Genomic DNA, 6,800 nt, shown 5'->3' with positions numbered 1-6,800 from the left:
GAATATCAGCACGGCTGTGATCGTCTTCGGTACTCGGCCTGCGGCCTCGTACCTACGACCGAATCACAGCCGTGCTGATATTCAGTATAACACACTCCCTCTCGTGTGATATTGCTTAAATGTATCCTACCTCACACTGGTATACAGAAAGCTCTTGTTGTGAAAACGAAACGACATTCGCACGGTTTCCGTACAGTGGTTTACTCAAGAAAACCTTGGATACCCATTTCTATTTGTCCTCTTATTTTCCTGCTTCCCCCCCCCACCCTCCCATCATTATGTTGGTGTTTTTGTAGGAAACCCTTGAGCGAGGGGTAGGCCTACAGGCGATAACACAGTGCAGCGTTTGTCTGTGTGTCGGCCTGGGCATGGAGGTTTCAGTCAGGGAGGATGTATGACTGGAGGTCATATAGATCATTAATCACACCATCCAGCCTCCGACACTTCCATTCTGCACTCTCCACTGTGGCCAGCATGGAACCTACTCTCTCTGCAGAAAACAAGCAGCCACTACAATTAGGGGTTGGACGGTTTCCAATTTTTGATAATACCGTTAAACAGTTCACCAACAAAAGACGTGTTTTTTCAGTTAACCAGATTCAAGGGTAGGGTTTGACGGAGCCGCCGATTTCAAAATATGGAGCCCTATACTATACTACTACAATACATTCATGTTGGACACCGTTAAAACACCGGAAGCACACCGGCAACACGATTAGGCTACTTCATGGTTTCACAAATATAGGCTACGTGGAAAGAGCCCACCATAGAAACACACAAGTGAATTATTAGCGTGTCACAGTAGCGTCCGCTATAATATAGCAGTTTATGGCGGTTTTGACAAAAACACTTTTTTCAGAAACCCCGGTCTCCGGTTTAACCGTAAAACCGTCCAACACTTAACGGTAAATGGACTGACTTATATAGAGGCCTTATTCCAAAGCCTCTCATTCACCCATTCACACACCCATTCACACACCAAGGGCGGCAAGCTACCATGCAAGGCACCGGCCCACTGATTGGGAGCAATTTGGGGGTTCAGTGTCTTGCCCAAGGACACCTCGACATGTGGCCAGCCGGGGTTCGAACCGCCGATCTGCAGACCTTGCGATCAGTGGACGCCGGCTCTACGTCCTGCGCCACAACCCTTCTTTATTTCTATCTACTGTATTTAGACAGAGAGGCAGACTAACGTGTGATAACAGTGTAGAAAGGTGGGGAGTGAGGATCTTAGTTTTAATTTTTTTATTTTTTTGAGTGGGGCAGTCCCACTCATATTTTTATTTGTATTGATAGAGACAGTATTGATTCATTGATAGAGACAGATTTTGACAGAAAGGATGGGTGAGAGAGAGAGAAGGGATGACAAGCAGGATATGTCTATGGCCGGAATCGAACCGGGAGCCCTGCGGTTACATGGTCGACGCTTAACCCACTACACCACCTAAGCGCCCCCAAGGATCTTAGTTGAGGAGGCATACCCACTCAACAATTCCATCCTAAACCCTATCTCCCCCTTTACACTCCCCCCTCTACCCTCCCCACCTTGTCTAACCCGTCTAGGTGTCTACCTCCTCCTGGCCCCCTGCCTACAGCCCTGCACCCCTCTGCCCTCGCTACCCTCCCCACCGTGTCCCCATACCCCCTCTTACATACCTTGTCCCCATACCCCCTCTACAGCCCCCTACCCCCCTACCCCTCTGCCCTCGCTACCCTCCCCACCGTGTCCTCATACCCCCTCTTGGCCCCGGCCTACAGCCCCCTACCACCCTACCCCTCTGCCCCCTCTTTCCGTTGGTTTGCTGCTGTGTGCTCAAGCCATCCACACTCCCGTCTGGCAGAAAGAATCAACCACCCAGGCGTAAGTGTCACTGGCCTGCGTGCGCGCGTTTGTGTGTGCGTTCTTGTGTGTGTTTGTGTGTGTGTGTGTGTGTGTGTGTGAGAGAGAGCGGCCTGCATGTGTTTATGAGTGTTTACCATTCTGTGTGTGTGTGTGTGTGTGTGTGTGTGTGTGTGTGTGTGTCTGTCTGTCTGTGTGTATGTGTGCTGCTCAGGGCTGGAATAGGGTGTGTGTGTGTGTGTGTGTCAGTGTGTGAGTGTGTGAGTGTACGTGTGCATAACTGTGCATAATGTGTGTGTGTGTGGCCCTGTCAGTGGGAGAGCGAACCTCTCTTCTAGACGTTCCGCTGCCTCACACTCCAGCACCCCTCTCCCCTCTCCAGCCCTCTGTCGTCTTTAAATAACAATGCCCAGCCCCAGCTCTCCCTCTCTTTTACTCCCTCCCTCAATCTCTACTTTTTCCTTCCATCAAAGTCCCCCTTTCTAACACTCTTCTGCATATCCCTCTCCTCCCTCCAGCCCCGACTCTCTTTCTCTCTCAGACCTCATTTTCACTGCAGCTATCCACCAGCCCCTCTATATCACTGATATAACTTATTAAGCATACCCCTGACCCTGACTCTACCTCTCCTTCCCTATCATTCACATCACCAGCACTCCCTCTTCATTGACTACCTCCAGGGGGGGTGCAAAAATGTGGGCACCCCTAGTCAAAATGTCTTTACAATTAATATCTAAATGAAAAGAAGCAAACCTAACCTCTAAATCGTACAAAGTTAAAACGTGACACATTTCATCACATTTTAAAAGGAAGATTAACTTTTTGCAGTTTCAAAATAATAAATCAAGGAAAAAAGCCTTGTGCAAACGTTTGGGAACCCTGTCAGCTAGTACTTTGTAACTCCTCCTCGAGCAACTATAACAGCTTGCAAACACTTCTTTCAATTCTTGTTTTGGGAAATTTTCCCCATTCTTCCTGGCAGAACACCTCTAGCTCAGAAATATTCTTCGGCCTTCTTGCATGCACGGCATGTTTGAGATCTCTCCACAGATGTTCAATAATATTCAAGTCTGGGGACTGTGATGGCCATTCCAAAAACGTCATCCGTCTTTCCTGGAGGTAGGCTACTTCATGGTTGATTTTGAGGTATGCTTCGGGTCATTGTCTTGCTGGAATACCCAACCTCTCTTCAATTTCATGGATTTTAACAGAGCTCTCCCGGAACTTACTCCGCCATTAGACAAACTGGAAGTGAGAGACACATTCTCTGTCCACGCCACAGAGAAGTGCTATTCCACTTAATAGTTGTATGAGGAATAACATAACATAATGTAAGGAACATGTTGTCCCAACTCCTTACACACTGATGTAGTGGCTTGAGGTTGGGACAAGCTAACTTCTACTATGAGAAACAAATAATGTTCAGTCTATCTGAGACTTAATAAGCTAAATAAAGATAGGCGGACACAGCAGCTTATTGCCATTCATTCTGTTTCCCTCTTCTTTTCTCTCTCTCTCTCTCTCTCTCTCTCTCTCTCTCTCTCTCTCTCTCTACTGTCTGTTAGTATTTCTCTCCCTTTACCTGTCTTTTCCCCTCTATTTTGTATTCTCTCTCTATATATATTTCTTATCCCCCCCAACCTTCATATCTGTGCCGTGCCTCCAGGGCTGCTCCGACAGCAGAAGGGAAGTGAAAGGCTTCAGCCCTAGCAGCTGGTCTCAATGCTCCGGCTTCCATCGCCCGGCAACCAAGAACAAAACAAAAGAATACACATGCACACGCACACGCACACGCGCACACATCTGAACCACAACCACCACCACTGAGCCAAACCCCCACCCTTGCCCCACCCAACCCACCCACCCAACCCCTTTCCTTGCGCCCCCCTTTACCCCCTCTTTCACAGTCATCTTTGCAAACAAACACCCAGTCCTTTGTCCACATTCTGCTTGGCAAAAGAAATACATATTTTGCAATAATAGTGAACATGTGTCTTGTCCAAAACAGTGGTTGATTGGAGGGGGAGAAAACAGGACATTTTGTATTCGTTGTGTACACAGACACTTTAATGAGCTACAACAACAGAGTGGACTGGCTTGTCCGGTATTGCTCCGTCTAGCCTATGTCTGGTCAACAGTGGTCAGGAGAAGCGACATACCTCTAGATACAGACAGAGAGACGGTGAGACAGACAGACAGAGAGACAGACAGACAGACAGAGAGACAGACAGACAGAGAGACAGACAGACAGAGAGACAGACAGACAGACAGAGAGACAGACAGACAGACAGACAGAGAGACAGACAGACAGAGAGACAGACAGAGAGACAGACAGACAAAAATAGGATTTCTAATCAGAACAAACAAAGAAACACGCACTCACACACACACACACACACACACTCACACACTCACACACTCACACACTCACACACTCACACACTCACACACTCACACACTCACACACTCACACACACACACACACACACACACACACAGACACAGACACACACACACACACACACACACACGCGACAGTAGCGCTCACATGGGAGCAGTAAGAGGTCCAGTAGCGGTGGTCTTGTTACGCCAGAGGCAGCTGGCCAGCAGTGTATCCATGAGTCAGTCAAGGGAGACAGCCTATAAGCAGACGGCTAGAGTCCCTCCCTGTCCATCCGTCTGTCCGCCTGCTTGCCTTCCCCTCTTTGATTTGCTACTGCTGGTGTTTTTGTGCTTTGGTAACACGACCTGGGCTGAATAGTGGAGGGAATATGTTGTACCCTCGTAGAGCAGCATGCCGCTTGTATTCAGCGCAGACCACAGACAATGGGGCTGGAGTCGGGGGACGCCAAGAAGGGTGTGGGGATAGAGAGGGGGAGGAGGGGAGGAGCAGACCATTCAGGTGACCAGATACAGCCATGGCCAGGCCAGCCACAACATCCACCATCAACCTGCCAACTGCTCAGGGCTGGAATAGATGTGTGTGTGCGTGTGTGTGTGTGTGTGTGTGTGTGTGTGAGAGAGTTTATGAGTGTTTACCTTTCTGTGTGTGTGCGTGCTGCTCAGAGCTGGAATGGACCCGAGTACATAATATGTATGTACATAATATTCTATCCCATAAACATGATCAGACACCCACCAGATTGCATGGAGGATCGGGCTCCTTCGAAGCACTGCAACTCTTCAAACCACAGGACTTTTACCCTCCAAAGTAGATAATAGAAAACATGGCGGCCAGCTTCAGAGCTGCTTGCTTCGTGAACCTTAGTGAAGCGCTGTGCAGCGCAAATATGAGCAAATCTGAGCAGTCTAGTTGGGACAACCCTCAATGAATGGGACCTACAGTAGGAGGTAGCTCTCTGTATACCCTCTGGATTCAGTGCACTAACCCACACACTACCTGATAATAGCAAAACAAAAGACACAAACATTAACATAAAGAAATATCTTGGCCTACAGTTACCACTACTGAGAGTAGAGTGCTACGATAAGAGGTCACAGAGGGCAAATGAGAGGATCACCCTGGGACCCTATATCCCTCCTCGTCCCCACAATGTCAGAGAGCAGAGGTGTGGGGAAGCCGAACGGCACACTGAAGGTTAGAACTAGTAGGGCATAACATACGAGCCCTGGCTCCAGATCTGGATGTGCTTTTGGCCATCTCCTATGCCAACATGTTTAGCATGACAAAGACATAGGAGTTCTAAAGCACATTACAGATCTGTAACCAGGGTGACAACGGCACAGGGGAACAGCACAAACGACACACAAAAGGACACGGCACACAGATCACAAAACACAACCACATCCCCAACCAAATGTACCACATCTACGCCACACACGGTAACATAAGACCACACAGACCCACGTAGCCAAGCCCAGCCTCCCTGTTAGCTAGAAGGCCCAGGGGACACATTCAATGCCCCCCCCCCCCCTCATCCCCCACACCAAGCGTCCGTATGAATTATTGAGTAGAACAATCCGCAGCACAATAATCCAGTCAAGAGCTTCTTCAAACTTGCTGTGCTTTATATGCACGCACGCACGCACACACACACACACGCACACACACACACACACACACACACACACACACACACACACACACGAGAGGGCCTCCACCTATCTTAAACACTTGTTACAGTCTTCAGATTCACAGTTTATACTATAGTATTGCATCAAACATCCCACACAGAAGATATCCCTTACACATCGACAATACAACAAAGATATACATTGCACACCTCTAAAGCATAAGTAACAGCAGTGCAGTATCTAAGACAGACACATGTACTCTACATCCGCTTCAGAAACAACTCAACCGGCAAAGGCTTAGAAGACAAAACACAAAGTGAACACCTCTTTCAGTTCTTTCCTAAAAATTGTTTATTTACAAGCGGTTCCTTTTGACACCTTGAGAGGACTAAATAGGTAGACATGTTAGTCACCATGACCTCCCCTGCTCTTAACAGTGAGAACAGATGGACACATTTCTGGTTGCTTACTCATCAGAAATCCTCCGGTGCTCAAAGTGGCACACACCAGGAGGGCCACAGTGAAGGAACCAGGCAGGAAACAGAGAGGGGCCAGGAGCCAAGAAAACAAAGCGTGAAACAAACAGTGATCAGACCCACAGTGGTAGAAGACTGAATCACACTCTAAATTGAGCCCATGAGGTGGTCCATACACAACAGAGGATTATAACACATGTATGCACAGGGGCACAAACACAACCTCTCTCTCACACGCATGCACACACACACACTCCTGCCAAGCAAAAATACCATTTACTACAAACAACATAACAAAAGCTGTGAGCCAAAAGTAGTGTTGTTCCGATACCATTTTTTGATCCCGATACCGATACCGATACCTGACCCTGCAGTACTTGCCGATACCGAGTACCGATCCGATACCACGGCGTTTGACACAAAAAAAAAAAAAAAAAAAAAAAAAATTT

The sequence above is a fragment of the Nansenia antarctica genome, assembly GCF_963989245.1.
Source record: "Nansenia antarctica genome assembly, chromosome: 19".
Classification (NCBI taxonomy): Eukaryota; Metazoa; Chordata; class Actinopteri; order Argentiniformes; family Microstomatidae; genus Nansenia; species Nansenia antarctica.
The sequence above is the reverse complement of the archived record's forward strand: the minus strand, read 5'-3'. Positions refer to the sequence as shown.